This window comes from Paramormyrops kingsleyae, chromosome 19 (genome assembly GCF_048594095.1).
Source record: "Paramormyrops kingsleyae isolate MSU_618 chromosome 19, PKINGS_0.4, whole genome shotgun sequence".
Lineage (NCBI taxonomy): Eukaryota > Metazoa > Chordata > Actinopteri > Osteoglossiformes > Mormyridae > Paramormyrops > Paramormyrops kingsleyae.
The window spans coordinates 13,187,322-13,208,530 of record NC_132815.1 but is presented as its reverse complement, the minus strand read 5'-3'; the positions used below and the strand labels follow the sequence as shown (position 1 = coordinate 13,208,530).

Genomic DNA, 21,209 nt, shown 5'->3' with positions numbered 1-21,209 from the left:
AATTTCATGTGTAGGATGCAGTGCTCTTTGAGAACCCTCCTAGGTCTGTGTTCTGCAAGGGAGTGATTCACAAGTTTGTATGTAAACAGAGCCTCCGTGGTTCGGGGATTTAACACCGCTGATTTATCCCTCCTGCTGGCGGCCCATGTCCCCCACCAGCTGACACGGTGTTGGCTTCCAGCAGCGAGTAGCTGGGCTTGGCGTCGCCATCTCCAGATGACGACAGGGACGTGTTATAGATTCCCAGGAAGCCGCAGGGTGCTAATTGTCTTGGGCTCTTTTAGCCTGTGCTGAGGACGGTGACGTCTTGGTTGCCATCGACCTGACATGTTGTCAAACTGGGAGGCTAACATGGATAAAAACAATGCCAGGGAGGAAACTGGCTATGTGGGGAGGGGAAGCTGCAGCAGGAGACGGCTTCTCTAGGGCTTGGTAGGTGTGAGCTGTAGGAGCCATATGGATTTGGGTGGTGCAGGTCCCTTCTAGAAAAGAAAGACACACAGAAGGTGTAATGAACCTTCAAATAAAAATGAATGAGAGTGTTAGTAGGTGAGGAGTACTGTGAGGCGTCCACTGTGTCTCCCGACCAGCTCAGGCCATCTGGGTAATCCTGCATTATATACCTTTACAGTCCTGGATCCAAAGCCCACTAGAACTGAGGACAGGCAAGAACCTTACTTAAATATGCAATGAAGGAACATCTGTCAGAGTGAACCCAGCTACCTTGTGGAGAATGGACATATTGTCTGCTTCTGTTTGCAACCCCTGTCTTACAGCTTCACCACCATTGAGCTGCTCACTACCTGCAAAAGTGTAACCAATTTACCAGTCACTCTCACAGTCCTCTGTGAATAAGATCCCTCTAGGACTGAAGAGTTCAGAGATCCAGAGGGACCTTAAAAGAGAACCACTGCTCCTTTGAAGTCAGTGGTGTCAGTTGAGGTGGGCAGGGCAAGCCGCCTGGTCGGCTCATGTGGGAGTTTGTTTGTAGGCACATTCCATTGGGTGGATCCCTAGGGCTTACCCAGGACACAATGGAGGGATAATATTTCCCAGCTGGCTTTGGAACATCTAGGAATCCCTCTACTGACCTAGAATCTAAGGCCCTGGAAAGAGAGGTTTGGTATGACCTGTTCATCATGTTGCAACTGCAACCCTGACCAGGAGATACAGTGTGATAATGAAGATGGTGATGATGATGATGATGATGATGGTAATAATGAAGAAAAACTCAAACATGCATCAAACATATATTATATCGAATCCCATCAAACACATCCATTTAACCCACAGATGTCAACTTTATGGGTGCAGATAAACCCACTGAGAATTAGACCAAGAATAAAGGCAGGTCTTGCTCAGCACAGGATAGTGCAATGTTCTGCTCAACCATAGGCTCGGACATTTCACATTGGCTGTATCACTCCACTTCAATTCCACCAACATGGAGCCGGTGCTGGCCTGGTTCTCACTTGGTGCCTTTTGAGAACCTGCCCGCATTTCCACCGGTTTCAAAAATGAACGTAGGCAGAAGTGAGAGCAAAGGTTCGTAAGTATTCAGTTTTTTGGATTTATTTTGATTTATTTCGGGTTTTAAGTTTTTATAAGCTACCGAACCGGAAAAAGATTTTCAGAGTATGACTCATTGTGCTCTGTCTCTACTGCATCCATTTTTGTCTCCTTAAAAGCTCCCTGTCTATGCATAATAGTAAGTTTACTCTTTATTCTCGCTTGCTGTTTTAGCGCTGTCCTTTTAAGTATCACCCAATAAGAGTCCGCTAATAATTGAACTTTGCTGTCCACCTCATGATCTCTTCACCCTCAAGCGTCATGGTATTTTATTCATTAGACCTGTGGCATGGTTTTAACTTACAATGCAAAGTTATTCCACTAATAAGCTGGCTAGTTGATTCACTGCTGGCATCAACAATATTGGACAAAACTACATCGGTTATAGACTGAATTTTCTCGGTATGAGGATTGTTTAGCAATAGCTCGTCCCACTGACGTTACAGGAAGTATTTTATTTTGTGGAGGCCCTTAAATTTTTAAATAAATAAAGAAAATATGCTGGATTTTATTATTCTTACCTTGAAAAAGCTACTGGATGAACTGTTGTATAAAAGCAATAAGATACTTGAAGTCGTGTGGTTGTACTTCAATATATCACGGTTGTGTTTATCTTTGGCACTCGGCCTGTAGCCTCATGCCTACGACCAAATGACTGTGATATATTGGAGTACAACCACACTCCTTTTCAGATGTTAAGCTTAAATATATAAGCACATTTCATCCGGTGTACCCCAACCTTGTGCACTATACTGCCTGGGATAAACTCCAGGAGTCCCTGTGGTCCTGACCAGGATGAGCAGTTAGACGATGGATGGATTGACTTTTAAAGAAAAGGCCTCAAAAAAGATTCATGTCAATGAAACTGATTGCAAGCAGCCTTCTATCATATCGTAATATATTGCCTGATCTCTTCATACAATAGCAGATGAGAATGCAAAGTGAAACAATGCAATGGGTTGGAATCCAGTTTTTTCTTTGATTTGCCACTGGGTTTCCTCAGTTATTACAATTGGCTAAAGGTGAATTGGGGCAGCTCTGTGCTTCTTTGTGGTTTTTGCTGCTCTCTGCTATTTCTCCGTTGTAAAAAGCTATGCTAGGGTTACCATAGGAACCGATATTGTGAACTGGGCCAGCATACATTACCAGCGGAATCTAGGGTTTTCTCTGGGTTCGTCTTCATACTCTTGAAGGTATTTAAGTGTGTCTGCTTGTCTGGGGAATTGGGTTCTATGGTGCTTTCAAAATGACTGAGTTCTAGTGGAAAGTACAGTACAGGTGGCATGTCTGTTTGCCATTTCGGATGTTAATGTACTCTAAAATTAGATTTTATCCCAAGGCACAGTGACATGCATTATTTTTGTCACCAATGCCATATTTCTGTCAGAGAGTGCACCCCCTCCCCCCGTAAAACGTTCACTGACACACGGCATCCAGCTCCCTGCCCAGAGATCCAGTCGAGTTATCACTCCCAAGACGCTGTTTCCTGCCACTTTGATCTTCGTTGTCTCCTTAACCACTGAACTCTGAGCCATCCTGCCATCAGTTCCACGTCGCCGAAGGACGGGAAACAGGGTTTCTGTCCTTAGTTGGAACTGTCACAGTAATGTTGACTTGGTGGGTTGAAAATTATTGTCGGTGGCATTATATCTTCAGGATTTTTTACATTGATGATGACATTTTCTCTAGAGTAAAATATATATATGTGTGTGTGTGTGTGTGTGTGTGTATCAATCACTACAAAAAAAGCACAAAGGGGCTTTGTTTAATCTACTGGGCATTCAGAAAGAATTCAGATTCTATGGCTTTTTTTTCCATTTTTGTTTATATCGAAGTCCTATGCTAAAGGTCTGCATTCTTTCTGAATGCACTGGAGAATAGAATAGAATAGATTGTGCTTTCAGCCATCCCATCTTGCCCTAAAAGAGACACACTAACACATAAACAAGTGACAGCAAGCTTACAAGTCACACCACAGGGTTGGCCAGCATCCACTGGCCCTCAAGCAATTTGAGTTAAGGGCCTTGCTCAAGGGCCCAACTGGTCCATCAGTCTGCTGGCCACTGGTAAACTAAAGTATTCCCAAGCCAGCTGAGATATGTAATCTCTCCAGTGTATCCCAGTCTGCCCCGGGGTCTCCGCTTAGTTGGACATGCCCAAAGCACTTACCCAGCAAGATACCCACTTCAACAGGTTCCTTTCAATGCACAGGAGCAGCGGATCTACTTTGAGCCCCTCCTGAATGTCCGAGTTCCTCACCCTCTCTCTAAGGCTGTGACCAGACACCATGCAAAGAATGTTCATTTCTGCTGCTTGTATCTGCAATCTTGTTCGTTCGGTCACTACCCAGAGTTCATACATCAGTAAATCAACAGCTTTGTCTTGAAGCTTTTGCTTCCCCCTCCTGAATCACCTGACAGTTTTCCAGAATCTGTGTTGCTGCTACGACAAGCACCAACAACCTTATAGCCACACCTCTGCAGAGCTGCTTCTGCAGTAGAGGCACGGAATATGTCCCACTCAGGCTCAATGTCTCCAGCCTCCCTCAGAATGTAAGACAAGTTATTCTGGAGCATCAACCATAAACTCCCCGGCCTTCAAGGGGCATTTTCCACTGCAGCAGGTATCGTACTTTTGGTATAGTAGTTTCGGTACTTTCCCTTTTACATTGACTTCCAGTCGAGTACCAGTACCAAAAGTACCAGTACCAAAAATGTCAAACCAGCTGGGGTACTTTTTTAGTACTTCAGTACTTTGGGGTGGAGCTTAAAATGCTTTCTTTGTCAATTTGTTATGCAAATAGCCGGCCTCTGAAACTCAATACAACTGCTGCTTGTAAGTTATGAACTCAGAAAACAATGATAAATGAAAATAAAATTTAGTAAAACAGATCTGTGGACAAAAGAAGAGATCTAAGCTGTAATTGTGATCTGTTCGGATTAGGATGGCATGACAAGAATTTTAAAAAGTATTTTGTATGATATACCAGGACAGCAGAATATTGGAGAATTTCCAGTGTGATTTTGTTGTAATAAATATTGGTGTATGTATAAAGCAAAAAAAGGATTTCAGCTTAAATTTCTCACAAACCCGTCTAGGAGTGATTTAAACAGCAAGGATGAAAATAATTATGATTGTCTCAGAGAATGCATGGAGCGCTCATGCAAAAGCAGCGGAGGTAAACTTTAAACTGATTTTTAAACATATGCTAGATAATCATGAAAAGAAATAGTCATTAAAATTGTAAAGCTTGCTGAGTGTTTTGTTCTTAAGACAGAGTAAAAAAATGTTTTAGCGAAATGTAAACTGCCTGCGCTATAATGTCTGTAAAGTATGAAGGCACGATACAGCCTGATCTTAATCTAGCCGACTGGCGATGTAAGAATTGCATGGGCATAACATGCGATGTTGGTATTAATATTGCACAGCCCCCAGCACTATGTATACTGTAGCCATTTACTAAAGTCAATACCCCACTTCGTGTTGTGATGTCATTTAGCTCTGGTACACCAGTGGAAAACCAGCACCTTGAAGTACTGTATGGACAAGGAGACAGTGTCGTTATAACGTTCCCATATCTCTGTGTTGAGAGATGCGTTGATTTCAAACCCAGGGGTTCCCCGTCTTAAAGCTAGATTTATTCACACCTAAGAGGGAAGGGAGTACTACAGATACTTTCTTGACGTACCAAAAGTTCAGTATCTGGTATGGTGGGAAAGCACCCTAAGAGAAAGGCCAGCTCTAGAGTGATCGAAGACAGGCCATGGTGAAGCCAGGATCTCAGCACGTTGTCCACGCTGTCACAAAAAGCTGCTTCAGACACCTTTCTCAGGTGATCAGAAGCATTTCGGGGCCCATGATTTATAGCATCACAAACTGGGATCCAGGGAAGAGTGCTGTGTAAATCTAGTACTTTAGCTAATGAGACAGAGCTCATGTACACTTACATATATAGCAGATTATTTTAAGTGAGGCAAACAGCACATTATAAACAAACATGCTGTCAAGGCATCAACTAGGCATAAGTGCAGCAAGGCTGAGCTTCCAATGATCACCCAGGTACATGTGCCAGTAGTATCAGAGCAGAAGCTGCACAACAACTTATAACACAGCAAGAACCTAAAAGACTATTTAAGGACCAGAAGTGCAACATGAGAACATTCAGGCATCACTGTTGCTCAGATGCACAAAGTACATGTAACTCTGCCACCCCCCACTGGAAACTGCCACATAGGCAGGGAGCAAACTTAAGAGTGCCCCTTGAAATTTGTTTCTGTCTATGGTTCTGGTACAAGCTCTAAGTCCATGTTGGTAACGAATCAGAAAAAATGGCGAAACACTGCCCCTTGGTGGTGGAATTAAATTACTGGGTTTTTTTAACATTTTTTCTACCAATATTTGTACGGTATAAACCAGAGGTTTTCAACAAGGGGGTGAGTGGGGGGGGGGGGGGGAGGGGGGACTGCAGGGGGTCTGTGAATCATTGTGTAGTGACAAACTACTTTTTGTGAAATTTATATAAACTCATCCAGCTGTGGTTTAATGTTTTTTGAATACACTCCAGGTTGGTACCCGGACATCCCCTTCAGACAGCTTCCTCTTGATCAACCATTTCTTCTTTCGGATGTGGTCCGTCCTTCGTGGTGGTATGCTGACATTACCCTGGATACCGTGGCTCTCGATACACCACAAAAACTTTCTGTCCTGGTCACAGATGTGCCAGTGAGATGAGCACCAACAATTTGTCCTCTTTTGAACTCTGAAATGTCTCCCATTCTGTTGTGTGGATTGCAGTAATGTATGCACAGCTGTGCTACTGCTCTGCTAATTCAGCATTAACACTCTGCTCTTACTGATGCAACATGCAAACAGTGAAGACTGACTTCAAGTTATTTTCTTGCAAATTTACGACTTTGCAATCTCAAAGTGTTTTTCTCATAAATTTGCAACTTTGATCTCAGACATTCTGAGTCTTTTCTCAGAATTTTACCCCCACCCAGAAACTCAGTTTTTTTTTCTCTACAATGGCCCTAGTATGATGTCATCGAAGACAGCCCCAGCTGGGACCTGAAACTTGCGGTTTCCCGTTTCCTGTAGTTACATGGACTGCAAAGATACACAGACACGCCTTTGCTATTTGTCATGTAAATAGATCTGTCATGTAAAGCATTTCTAAATACAAACTAAAGCCTTCATTTTACAGATGCCAAAAAGAAATGTAATATAAAAACTCTAACAATTATAGGCCTTAATCAATAATGTCTAGTTTTTCCATTGTAAGCAACAAGACAAAATAAATAAATAGGTCAATAGGGTCATTAATATTTATTAATTTAATCCTCAATAAACAGGTTAATATAGTTAATGCTCACGTTAATACAGATCAGATGTAACCTGTAACATAATTTTATAATGTTTAAAGAAGGTGTCTCTGTACAACAAGGGGACCCCGGTCTGATAAAGGTTGAAAACCCCAGGTATAAACCTTTTTTTTTTGTTTTTGTTGTTGTTTATATTAAGTATTATTAAGAATAAGTATTATTATAGACATTTTATTGATCGTCCTCTGTAAATTTTGGTGGTGCAGTACAGTGTAACAATTTTCAAGTAACAAGTATTTTTCAAAATTTCTGGAAACAGCAAAACCGTATATTGAAACAAGTGTCAACTTAAAATTAAAAATACAAAAACCAGACAGAAAACAGTAACAGAACAAATCAAATATGCTTCTGCTCCTTAATGCACGAACTAAAACTGACAGCAGCAGTGCCTCAAAATATATTCTGTGCTTATTTGCAAGTAACTGCATGCAATTTTATTACACTTTTATATAAAATATGGATAATTATACACCTTTCACTGGCTGTCGGTAACTTAAAGCGTAACTAGTATTAAAGAGTTCAATTTCATAGCCTATAGGTGGTGCTGTTTTGCTTCATTAGTTACACTTTTTAAGTTTGCGTAACATATAATTTGTAATCCTGTTTCAATATCCAGTGTAATGTGTTATCACATAAGTGCCTACTCTTAGAATATAAACCACACTCCTACTGTAACATGAATAATCTTTAAATTTAAGTTACCCAGGATTCAGTAAGTACTGTGCAATTTTATGTAATTTCCGGTGTCCATTTGAATGTGTTCTCTTGTGTCTTCAGCACAACAGCATCCCACAACAGCATAACAACAGCATCTCACTTCATATCTGTGCTTCCCGGTTCGCATGTCTATTCACCCGTTGCTGAAGGAAAAATAGAATCAAAGAATAACTCTAAAACTTCTGTGTTCAGCTCAATCTCATAATTCTGTTCTTATAATTAAAGTGAATGGTATCATATAACAAAAATCGCGCGCGTGATTACTTCTGTATAAGGTTATTTACTATATATCTGATTTAATACACTGTATATTTTAATATACTGTATACAAAGGTTGTAGTATTTACTCACCCTGCCTGGTCGTCTCTCGGTATAATCCTGTTGTTGTTTCGTAAAGCCTGTGCAGTTAATATGCAGACGGTAGTATATTAACACACACAGAATGATATGTAATGAAATAGACCGACTGATTATGTAACCTACAGTGATTTATCGATTAATTAATTTGTTTCTTGTTCATTTTTATTATTGTTATTATAATTAATCACGTTGTTGTCTTTTGAGCACAACCCAGAGAGCTGGTGGAAAGCATTTTATTACAAACAAGTACAGTGTATGTTTGTATATGTGACAAAACTTGAAACTTGGTACTTACATTTTATGTAACATAAATAGGCGGAAAAAAAGATTAATAATATGACACATCGTGGCAAAAGGAACAAGTACAACGGAAATTCTGGGTGCTCCTGCCTTTGATCTAGTGAAGAGAGGGGAAAATACGTGTGTGTGTGTGTGTGTGAGAGAGAGAGAGAGAGAGAGAGAGAGAGAGAGAGAGAGGGGGGGCATGAATGAACATGAAATTCAATTGAATATTTACAAAAAGTGTCTACCTCTAAAGCAAAAGTCTGATTTAATTTATTTTCAATTCCCGCTTGTCTTATACAGGGTCCAGAGGCGGCGCCAGGGAGGGGCTTTGGGGTACTTTAGTTAACCCTATAATAGCCGTAGCATCCTGTTAACACCCACAAGAAATATCTGCGGTTTATTTAGAAATTATTTTTAACGTATGATCAGTATAATTAAATTTATCATAATGTGTTTAACATGTCATTCAACATCATTGTATCTGTCGCACAATGTACACAGTTACAGTAGAAGTAGAACTGTGGCGACCAGCCCATCGCCGAAAAGTAAAGCAACCCCATAGCACCAGCGAAACAAAATCTCTGGCGCCACCCCTGAAAGACTCACGGGGGTCCGGAGCCTATCAGGGAGGCTACGGGCGCAGTGAAAGGAATTAGACTGGCCGCCAAGCCATCACAGGGCACTCACACCATTCAGTCATACGTTCACACCTAAAGACCATTTGCCAACTGTGCAACTTTGCATATTTTTGGACTGCGGGGGGTGGACCGGATCAGTACCTGAGAATTTAAGGGTAAAACTGGTTCCAAAAACCATCTGTATCTCATGGATTCCGCCACAGTAATATGAGGCTTGGATATCTTCCACCGTTAGGTTTTTGATCTCAAGGTTAACTGCATTGATTGATGAATTTTTAACTGTAATGAATCTTTGCCGATAGCTTTTGTTTCGGTAAATATTAACTACCACACTAGGGATTTTGGACACGCTGATCAAGACCGGCGATTCGCCCGGGCGGTGGCTGAACCACATCGACTCCTCAAACTCCTCAGTACAGCACAGAGTCACATCATCTCCTGGACGGACCAGCCTCAGCTCCCCGGTTATGTTCACCCAGTGGGCACTAAGGCCTGGGAGGAAAAAAAGCAAACATCGGTTCTGATATGGTTTACTCATGAAAGCAAACTGCACAAAGAGATAAAGATAATTCTCAATAGAATGGCGTAGAATGCCTTCAATTTTTTAGTTAAGGCTAACATTTGCGAGACTTAGTAGTAATGAGATATTAATTTCTTAATTCAAAACAATTACAACAATTAGAACTTGATCGAAAATGAACAGGCATATTTATTGAAATAAAAATCAATAAGATTTTAAATTAATAACTTTTGTAAATATACCTTTCTATAGTGATAAGTAAATCGGACTTGTACAGTAACATAAATTAATGCAGGTTGCTTTTGTTGCCAATACGGAAGCCACAATAAAGCAGGAACTGAGAAAAGGAAACCATGAATAGCTTAGTTTCAAAGCAGGAAATGTGGTTTGACTTTTATGAGAAATGTTAATTATCTTGGCTTTTAGGCGCTAACACATTTCTTATCTTGCATCTAAATGTATTAGAGGTATGGAAATGTAAATTGCAAAATACTTTAGTATTTCCAAATGTTATTTATGGACCATTGTATCACTGTGTATCACTGTCAAAACATTTTTTGTTAATGCAGGCAGAAATCTGACGCTGCATGTCCATTAAACAGGGATCGTCAACTTGTCAGTACACGGAGAAACGTGTGTGTGGAAATACTCATCTGAATCCGCGGCAAAATGTTTTGATTGAGAAAAAGCGTGTTACGTTTCTAAATACTGTATCGCGGAGGTAGCGGCGGGCAGCGCGGCAGGTTGGACTGATGCCAGCTTTGTAAATAGTTCTCAGTAATCGCTTGTGTCGCTATAAATGTGTTGTGTGTTATGTCATGTACAGTGTTAATGTTTATCGTTGTACGTAGCGTGTGTGCATATATGTGCGTGCGCCTAGCATGTGTATTAGGAGTAAGCCAGGCGATGAGCAGGGTGGACATACAGTATAGGAGTGGTATGGGGGTAATAAACGCCATCTGATGATTAAACCCCGGACTCTATTGGCTGACTTATTATTGTGAGCATATCTTATTGACCCACTATTACAATTCTATGTCCGTAGTAAAATTGCGTTTTGATCAAAATGTCCGTAAAAATTCATATGGTGCTGACTCCTGTATTAGTCGTTATCTTGCATTTCAATCTGTGGCTTCCAGACTGGAACAGTTTTCCGCCAGCACTGTGACAGGTGCAATTGGTCGAACAGTTTAAGGCCCAGCTAAAAGACTTACCTGTTTAATTAAACGAGGCTTTTGGTAGCTTGTTACAATATTCTGTTTTATTTTTAACTCTGTATTTTAACTTCGTTGACATTTTATTTCATTTTATTGCTCAGCGCTTTGTGACGTCTGTCTGTGAAAAAACTTTACTTACTTGCTTACATTTAAGGCTAATTCCACATAATCTATGAGACGTCGAAAACATTCCACAATTTTTTATAATTTAATTCGTTTACTTACATAGAATGATGAGGCAGGAATTTATTTTCATGTTGCCGCTGCTATGGTTAACTTCCGTTTAACTGCACATAAGTGAAGTGGGAGGGGGTTTATCAAAGTGATTCTAAGGAGCAGCTTAGCATTTTCAGAAATTCATGTTTCTTATAATTGTAAAGCAGTCCAAATACACGTGGATACCTGTAATGAATTGGCGCCAATAAAGTACACACAAATTATAACAATGATTTCTACAGATGCATACGAATCTATCGGATTCTGGGCTTAAATATGATATTCATATCAGAGGCAAATCCTTTCATTTGACCTTTGGGTGAGGGGGGGGGGTGCTCAGGCCTCATGTCACGACTGGCACAGGAAAGCAGGCGAAGGAAGCCGTGGATATGAACAAAAGGAATTTATTCACAGGGTAACACACTCCAAAACACACGTAACGTTAATGATCGGACTGAAGAAACTAACTGAAACGCGGACTAAATACATTGAACTAATGACAGCAACAGGAAACAGCTGGTGAACATGGGGAATCCACACGGGGTAGATTAGGGGGCGTGGCACACGGGAGGATCGAACGAGCAAGGCATGACACCCCAGAAGTATTTCCACTTTCAATCTAAAGAAATATACTAACACTGGGGAAATAAACATAATTGCTTCTGCAAATGGGAGTACTTTCGAGTTAACTGGGCAGGGGGGGTTCACTCAGGAAAAAATGCGCTGTGAAAGTTCACAGTAAAACTGTAAAAGTTCATATGCCAATTTATGATTAAGTGGTAATTGTTGGGGATTTTATTATTCACATGTGCTGTCCTGACAAGCCTCTGGTAAAGGACTTTTTAGATTTAGTGGATTCTTTTAACGTAATTTATGCCTTGTCCACACGTACACGGGTATTTTTTAAAACGTACCTTTTTCTATACACCTTGGGCTTTTGTAAACACGTAAATGGCGTCTCAGGTCACTGAAAATGGAGCTTTTGCAAAACTCCATCCAGGGTGAAGATTTTAAGAAACTCCGTTTTCAGCGTCGACATGTAGACAGGGAAAACGGAGTTTTTGGCTCGAAACGTCCGATTGTGTGCCGTTGTCCACTTTGTTTAACGTCAGAGCGTGCGCTGTTTGCGGTATACATTAGGCGAGTTTGAGCAATGGCGGACTTAGCCGAAATAGTGCTTGTGCTAACCTTGCTGACAGGACTTCTTACGTGTGTACAGATAAATAAAATTTAAAATTGATCAACACAGATGTCGGAATGTGCGCCATGGTTTTCAACTTAACAGCACTGGCAATTAGGCTTCTGATTGGCTAACATGGCAGTACGCTTAGAGTTATAATGCCACCTGTTGTTTTGGCATGCTTATCACAGAGCATTTTAGCGGTTTAATGTGGACAGAAATATTTTAGAAGACAATGTTTGTGTGGACAGGGATTTTTTTTAAACGGAGGAGGAAAAACACAGTTTTAAAAAATACCCGTGTACGTGTGGACAAGGCATAAGTCTGTCAATGGTCCCACTCAGAAACCTGGGGGGTATTCCAGAAAGCAGGTTATGTGACATACCCGGGTAAGTTTAAGGGTAAGTTAGTGGATAACCTCATCTTTCGGTTCCAAAAACGGAGGTTAACTTTCTGGGTATGTACGTAACCATAGCAGCTTACTCTCTGAAGATAACCTGCTACTGAGCAGGTTATGTTCCAGGGTCAGTTTGTTGCAGAAGGTTACTGAGCATGCGTGCCCTTTTGATGACGATCCTGTGGACATGGAGGCACAAATTATACAAGGTTTTTTTCGCCGGGAGAGAGTTATAAGACCACGTATTGATATCTTTTCATTTCCTAATGATTATTTGAAAAAACGTTATCAGTTTTCAAAAGAATCGTTAATTTAGCCTACTTAACATCTCTTGAAACCGCATATTGCAAATGTCACAAACCCAAACCGCGGGTCTGCGCTTAGCACAGAAAACATTCTGTACATAGCACTTCGGTTTTTTGCGTCGGGGCATTTTTTGTACAATATGGGCGACGCAGAGCATGTGGGAAAGGCAACTGTGTGTAGAGCCGTTCGCACAGTATGTCTGGTACTTAACGCTTCTTACACACGTTTGTACAGTGCCCTGTCCATAAAGCTCTGCGTGTTATTAAAGAGGAATTCCACAGAGTGGTAGGTTTGTCCTTTGTAGTAAAATCTATGATTCATATTTAATATGTAGTCATACTATTTATATCTATACATGTATTCATCCTGCACACACACACACTTGATACTTCCATATATGACTTTCTATTTCAGGGTTTCCAAATGTAATTTGGAATACATGTAATACATGTATAGTGACAATAAAAGGCATTCATTCATTCATTCATAATTGGGTGCATTGATGGCACCTACATTCCTATTAAAGCTCCTTCAATAAATGAGGGAGACTATGTTAATAGGAAATCTATTCATAGTATCAATGTGCAGGTAACTTGATTTTGTATCCTTAATTTTTTGCCTTGTTAAAATCATCAAACTCATTACTTTTTTCCACTAACTATAGGTAATCATTACAGGACAGTACAATGCTGGTTACCACTGGTTGCCCTCAGATGGGGTGAGGGGAGGTGGTGGTGGGCCCCCGCCAGTTAGACGGGCTTCAGCCTTCTTTCTATTAGCTACATGACAGAAAGAATATACTAAATCGTGTTTAATAAATAGTTCAGTGATCGTGTAATCAAATATTACCTTTTTGCGGAATGTTTTTGTGTTTCATTTTGACTTGGCTCAAAGTTCTTCTGGCTCCAGAAGGATTACACCTTATTAAATAAGAAACCATATATTCCTAGTCGATACACATTGTTATTTTAACCTAAAGAAATGAATGGCCGGAGAAGTAAATGCTTTCATAGTGATTTAACAGTCAAAAGGATGCGGAGGGGTACGTGTTTAATTATTTCCTGCCATTCATTTCTTTAGGTTAAAATAACAATGTGTATCGACTAGGAATATATGGTTTCTTATTTAATAAGGTGTAATCCTTCTGGAGCCAGAAGAACTTTGAGCAAAGTCAAAATGAAACACAAAAACATTCTGCAAAAAGGTAATTGATTACACGATCACTTAACTATTTATTAAACATGATTTAGTATATTCTTTCTGTCATGTAGCTAATAGAAAAAAGGCTGAAGCCCGTCTAACTGGCGGGAGCCCACCACCACCTCTCCTCACCCCATCTGAGGGCAACCAGTGGTAACGTTAACCAGCATTGTACTGTCCTGTAATGATTACCTATAGTTAGTGGAAAAAAGTAATGAGTTTGATGATTTTAACAAGGCAAAAAATTAAGGATACAAAATCAAGTTACCTGCACATTGATACTATGAATAGATTTCCTCCGCTATCTATTATGTATTACATGTATTCCAAATTACATTTGGAAACCCTGAAATAGAAAGTCATATAGGGAAGTATCAAGTGTGTGTGTGTGTGCAGGATGAATACATGTAGGCTATAGATATAAATAGTATGACTATATATTAAATATGCATCATAGATTTTACCACAAAGGACAAACCTACCACTCTGTGGAATTCCTCTTTAATAACACGCAGAGCTTTATGGACAGGGAACTGTATAAACGTGTGTAAGAAGCGTTAAGTACCTTGTAGCTAACGAACGGCTCTACACACAGTTGCCTTTCCTATATGCTCTGCGTCGCCCATATTGTACAAAAAATGCCCTGACGCAAAAAACCGAAGTGCTATGCACAGAATGTTTTCTGTGCTAAGCGCAGACCCGCGGTTTGGGTTTGTGACATTTGCAATATGCGGTTTCAAGAGATGTTAAGTAAATGAACGATTCTTTTGAAAACTGATAACGCTTTTTCAAATAATCATTAGGAAATGACAAGACATCAATACGCGGTCTTATAACTTTCTCCCGGCGAAAAAAACCTTGTATAATTTATGCCTCCACGTTCACAGGATCGTCATCAAAAGGGCACGCCATGCTCAGTAACCTTCTGCAACAAACTTACCCTGGAACATAACCTGCTCAGTAGCAGGTTATCTTCAGAGAGTAAGCTGCTATGGTTACGTACATACCCAGAAAGGTAACCTCCGTTTTTGGAACCGAAAGTTGAGGTTATCCACTAACTTACCCTTAAACTTACCCGGGTATGTCACATAACCTGCTTTCTGGAATACCCCCCTGGTAAGACTTTATGATAGGCTATATTTTAGGTGAGGGTAAAATGCGGACTGTTTACAAACAATGGATTTTATGTTTTTTAACGTTTTTTTTTTTTATTATTTATTTTTTTTATTAACTCAATGCCACAGGAACAAGAGGTATTACACAATCATGTCAAGTTAACATTAGCTGCTAGAGAAAAAGAAGAAATAAAATAGAAAAAAAGAAAAGAAAATACATTACATAAATTTCAATAATTTTAGAGCATTACATGTTTTCAGTGCTTTTTTGTTTTTTGTTTGTTCCAGGAGATTTACATACAATTTAAAGTCGTTAATAAAATGAGAAAAATTTGGTTTACACCGAGCCCACTTTTTCTTATGTATATGGAATTTTCCTAATAAAATAAACAAATGTATAATATGTTGTTCTTTACAATTCAATCTTTCACTTTCTGTATAAAAAAGCACATCAAATATACAAATTTCTATCATACATTCCATTTTTCTGCTAATATAGAATTCCATATCTTTCCAAAATACTCTTGAGTAAATACAATGAAAAAAAATATGCAAAATGGTTTCTTTTTCTTGACCACAAAACTCACAGGTATATGAAATATTAAGCTTAAATCTTTCCAAAATATGCTTGGCAGGATAAATTCTATGAAGTATTTTGTAAGACACTTCCTTAATTTTTTAACATGTTTTAACATGTTTTTATGTCGCAAATGACGCACGCCGCGTAGACAGATCACGTGGCATATAAAGAAACCCATACGACGTTACCTAATCACGGGTTGCGTTCGAGGTGTGTCTGCAGCTGACGTGACGTGGACCGCATTGCTGAGCTCCTCGAAGGCTCTTTCGTTTACGTCCGGCGGAATCCGCATTTTACCCTCACCCCTATATTTTCGGTTTCAGATGATCGAAGGAATGGATATAAAAACATATAGGTTTATACCGGTGTTCTGTCGAGATGAGCTACTTTGTCGAGTTATGCTACCGTAGTGCTAATCGATAACCCTAATCCCCTAAAACCCTTACCTTAACCCTAACCACTAACCCTAATCTCAAAACGGTGGAACTGCACATGCGCAGAAAGGCTCGACACCGGCTCTCCGGCTTTCCCTTAAGGTGTGGCTACATGCTTTTTTATTTTTTTCATTAATTTTCTATACTGCTTTGTACGCTTAGTTTGGCGGGACAGACTCCGGACCCCCGTGACCCTGCATAGGAATATCGGGTATAGAAAATGCATGTATGTACCCCAATGTATTTATGTATTTAACAGTGCCTGAGTTGTTATAATCGGGCCGCCCTGGTTGTGAGCATGTGACGAGGTTTGGGAGATTTATTAAATAAGTTTATACTGTATTTGTATTTTCTACGAAGATGTTGAGGTAAACAAGTCATTTATGCTAAATATTGGATGTCTATATTTGCGTATTTCTTAAATATTCCTAGAACAGTTTAAATTTAATAGATTGCATTAATGTTTGTAGAACTTCGCAAACAGCAGGCCTATGTGTGACAATCAATGTGATATTAATTATAACAATTGTAGGCTACTTACTCCGTACATTTATCAACTACTGCTGACAATATCTTTTTACCCATTTGAACAATATCCCTAACCGTTTCAGTTATCTCTAAAAATTCATAATTGTCAAAGACACCAGAGGTTTAATGATGCATAAATGATTTCTTACATCAGTATGTTCTTAGAAACATTCAGTATTCAAAAAAGCAAGTAACAGGTGAGCATAGGGAACCTGAATTTCTCAGAACATTGGTGTGAGATGTGACCTTCCCGGGCTGAATCTGGCAGATCGACCCTGGCATATTTAGTCGTATGTTTTTAGAAGTCTGAGCTGACTTGTGATATAAGCTAAAATGTTTTATTTCTTTCTGGGACAGACATAGATTTGCAGAGCTTCAAAGAAAAGAACAACCTGTTGGATGGGATAATTTCCTATATGGGATGAGAAAATGCAGATTTATTTTTGCACTCTGTTCTTTTTTCTACCCTTGGTTAATAATAAAATGCAGTTTAAAAAAGTTAAATTTGGGGAACCTGTTACTTTGAATTGCACTGAAAACAAGAAACCTGTCACCTACATGTATTGGAAATATAAAAATGTAACTGCAAATGTTAAACCGAAAGAAATATATTCATTCAGAAATAAGGAGATTACAACAAAGCCACCATTTGAAAATGTAATTTATCCAGCTGGGGACTTTGAAAATGGAAATTATTCCATAACATTAAGCTCAATCACCTTTAAATATGGTGGGCAATACACATGTCATACCCAAATACATGGATCAGATGCTAAACAAACATCAGCGTTCAACATAGATGTTGTTGGTAAGTACCATTCCTGTATGTATATCATTTACTTTCTCTTAATTTTTCTATTTATTACTCATCAATAAGCCTGCTGTAGCCCTTAAACAGTCAAACAATATTTTTCATTTAGGCTGGGAAAAAAATGACAGCATTTTTCTTGGAGATACGCTTAATTTATCTCTGCACACAAATGAGTCTGTGCAATTGGACTTCTGGAGAAATGGAGAAAAGCACAACGTTGGCAAAATACAAATTAATTCCCAAAAATGTGACCTGGACAACAGATACAAGAATCGTTTCGAAATGGGGAATGAGGTGCTGAGAATACATCGTGTCACTCCTGACGATGCTGGTGTCTACACAGTGCAAGATGAACGTTCTGGAAAAAACATTAGCATTGTAAGACTGGAAATAACTAATCCAAAAGGTAAGGAGATCACTGTAGATCAGTTCTAAATTAACTATGTGTTTTATTCTTTTTGAGTTTTAGAGTTTGAAGTAGAATAATATTTTCCTTATGTTTGATATGATTTTAGATTTGTCAAATTCCACCAGCAAGAACAGTACAGGACAAGGTAATAGACCAATGTTGAGTTTTTAAGGTTAATATTTAAATTTTATTATATTTCAAGGTAATATGCTTAATCTCTCTGTTTTTTAGGCCCTCCTATGGCAGATGAATTGAAGAATTTGCTGATTGGGATTAGTGTCTGTGTAGTACTACTCATATGCATATGTGCCATTTTTTTATGTAAGAGAGGTAATATTCGTGGACCTAGACATGATAGCAGATCTGTTAGCTACCGAAGAAAACCACAAGTAGATGCAGTACGTCGAATAAGAAGAAGAACAGTAACATCTAGCAGCGACAGTGTGGTGGAGGAGTGATCATGTAGGCAAAGAACTTGTTAGAACATTACAATTTGTAGATGGTTTAAAAATTGACTCCAAGACGTACTGCAAATTTCTAGAAGATTCCTTATGCAAAAACTGGTACAAAGCAAAGTAAGCAGCTTTCAAAAGGTTATGATATACATACAGGACAATGCCCCTTCCCATGCATCAAAGTATTCCTTAGATTGACCAAGAAAGGTGATTGAATTATGACCATGCCACCTTCTTCTCCTGACTTGAACATTGTTGAGAACTACTTGGCCTGACTAAAGTATGAGATTTATCATGGTGGCAAGCAGTACACTTCTCAGAACAGCGTTTGGGAGGCGGTCCTAGCTGCCTCAGATAATATAGGACAGGATCCAATCAAAAACTTGACTGGTTCAATGGACAACAGGCCCATGATGGCCATTGAGAAGAAAGGTGACTATATAAGACACTACACTTGATAAAGTGGACTTTATAGAACAGTCGAAAGTTTATTCCTTATGTAGGCCTATGGGAATTTTGGGTAAATGATTCTCAGAGTTAATAAATCTAAGTTGATGTTTATTCTTAGTGTCAACCTCATATTTTTGAAGAAAAATGTGTAGTTTATGTAAAAATAATAATAAAAAAAAAAAAACTCTACCTGGAGGGATGATCCAATCAGCGGAGAAGAAAGTTAAGCAAAGTTAGTAAAACATGAGCTTTAGATTTGTGATGGGGGAATGTGAGCGATAAACAGATAGTGAGTCGCTTAAGAACATTCTACTCGTGTTGTTTAGTGTTACTGCGATGTTTGAGTAAAACTTACAGATTTTACTGCAATGACGCCGGAGAATGGCTAATTGGAGCTTCAAGGGACTGTGCAAGGAGTAGCCTACTCGGACCATGAACTTCAATCGTCGGTGACATCCCTGCTGGGGGGGTGATGACGTTCAATCTCATCCCCTCCGCTACCACCGCGCTGCCTGTGTGAGGACGCCGACAGCCCGTCATAATGGCGTGAGTTTCTTTCTTGGCGCTTTGACACGAAGCAGCCAGATATTTTGGGCCTCTCCGCTCACAAGCCTCGCTTCAGGCCTGTGTCCCTAACTTGATTGGGTACCCATTTCACCTCAGGTTTTGATTTTATGTTTGTCAGTTTAGTATAAACTGTTGGTTTTTGAATTGTATGTGAAATGATTTGGGGTATTGTCTTGATTGAGGTGAGAAATTCTGTGTAAGTTACGTATGAAAGAACGGCTAAAGTTTGAACGAGCTTACTGAAATTAGTCGTTTTTGGTTTTGCAAGCCTATTTGATTTAAATTTTATATACATATTTTCAGTAAACAGTTAACTTTATTATGTGTTTGCATTTTTTTCCCCTGTTGATAATTCACTGGTAAAGGTATTACTACTAACTTCCTGATTGTTTGTGGTAAATTATTTCCATTAATGCATTGATTAACATTAGAGAGAGATCTCATGTCAAAAGGAATCTGGGGGCGCACTCCAACACATAGCCAGACAAGCTAGAGGGCGCTACACTTATACACTGAATAACTAAAACTGTTTATTGTTATTTCTGTAGATCACAGGTCGGCAATTAGCGGCCCCCGGGCCACATGTGGCCCGCAAGCAAAAACATCTGGCCCGTAAGATTGTTTGAACCAGAGCATGTGATCGGAGCGGAGCGGAGCGAGGAGCGGAGCGGGCGGAATTTGGTCAGAGCGCGGAGCGGGTTTTCTAATTAAGGCTGGAGCGGTCGCTTTGTCTCACAATTTCGCTCCGATACCGCTCACACTACAATTCTGAGGCGTGCCCAAATCTACCCAGAATTCATCTGTACAATTATCAAGACTGTTACACAAATTGGCTGAGATGGAATTCGCAAAGTATTTCACAAAGAAAACTGATAAATCATACAAGTGTACTATTCTTATCAAACGTTTAGATGACAAGAATGTACAGCAAGAACAACAATGTGGTGAAACTGTTTCAGTGAGTAAAGATTCACTTTGGAATCACTTTTCTCAGAAACTTGAGTGTGCTACGCGAACAAGCGGAAGCCAGAGCAAAACGCGTGCAAGTTTTATATGGTTGTAGCATATCAAGTCTATAAAGTAAATTAAAGTATAAAAGCCTATAAAGTAAATATTGGTAATCAAATAAATTCGTTTTGTCATTCAAAGTAGGTCTAATAAGATTTTTTTTAATTTCACGTAACGTAAAATTTTATTTTAGAGACGTGCTGCATCAACAGAAAAAAATTGAGGAATTTAAAACGTGTCTGTATATTCTTTAGGCTATTAAACCCACTGATTCCTTTATTTTTAAGCCTATTTTTGTGTGGAATGCCATTGCCAAACCTGTCCGTTGTTGCCGATAGGTTGCTTAAAAATAAATATTTTCTGTTCTGACTGGCAATGTTGCCGTTGCTCATATTTCTTTATGACATAAGGCTTCGGTTTAAGGTGACATTTGTTAGGCATGCAGATTATTTGTTCCTCTTTTAAATTGGAGCGAGCGTGGAGCGATTTGACAGGAGCGGGAGGACATTTTAGTGGAGCGAGGAGCGGTGTTGAGCGGAGCGGCTTAGTGCGAATTAGAGCGGAGGAGCGGGCGGAGCCAACAGCCTCGTGAGCGAGGAGCGGAAATTCTCACCGCTCCGCTCCGCTCACATGCTCTGGTTTGAACTAGAGAATGAAAATAAATAAATGATATTTTTTAAAAATCAGACTGACAGTCTCAAAAAAGCTCTTTATTTGGAAACCTAATTTTTCAGAACAGAAATATTTCAATCGATCTAAATTCTTATTTGTTATATCTGGATACGAGGGTGAATAAGCGCATCAGCGAGGTGCAGAGCGAACGCTCAACATGCAAAAACAAATGACGTCAGCGGACAGCGTCTGGT

The 21,209-nt window shown here is 39.5% G+C and overlaps 2 long non-coding RNA genes across 4 annotated transcripts; one reads left to right on the top strand and one right to left on the bottom strand.

Annotated features, from left to right (window-relative positions):
• Positions 1-6,887: 6,887 nt before the first annotated feature.
• On the bottom strand, positions 6,888-11,011 carry LOC140581152 (uncharacterized). Its single transcript, XR_011984205.1, has 5 exons — positions 10,913-11,011; positions 9,092-9,442; positions 8,323-8,424; positions 8,019-8,065; positions 6,888-7,810 (listed from the first exon to the last, which is right to left on the bottom strand). It is a non-coding gene; the product is annotated as an uncharacterized lncRNA (long non-coding RNA).
• A 4,905-nt stretch (positions 11,012-15,916) lies between these two features.
• On the top strand, positions 15,917-19,652 carry LOC111841347 (uncharacterized). 3 transcript variants are annotated; one of them, XR_011984177.1, is made up of 5 exons: positions 15,917-16,217; positions 17,001-17,451; positions 17,564-17,860; positions 17,970-18,008; positions 18,095-19,652. It is a non-coding gene; the product is annotated as an uncharacterized lncRNA (long non-coding RNA). The 3 variants fall into 3 exon arrangements; XR_011984176.1 differs by having other exon boundaries at positions 15,917-16,341; XR_011984175.1 differs by having other exon boundaries at positions 15,917-17,451.
• The last annotated feature ends 1,557 nt before the right edge of the window (positions 19,653-21,209 follow it).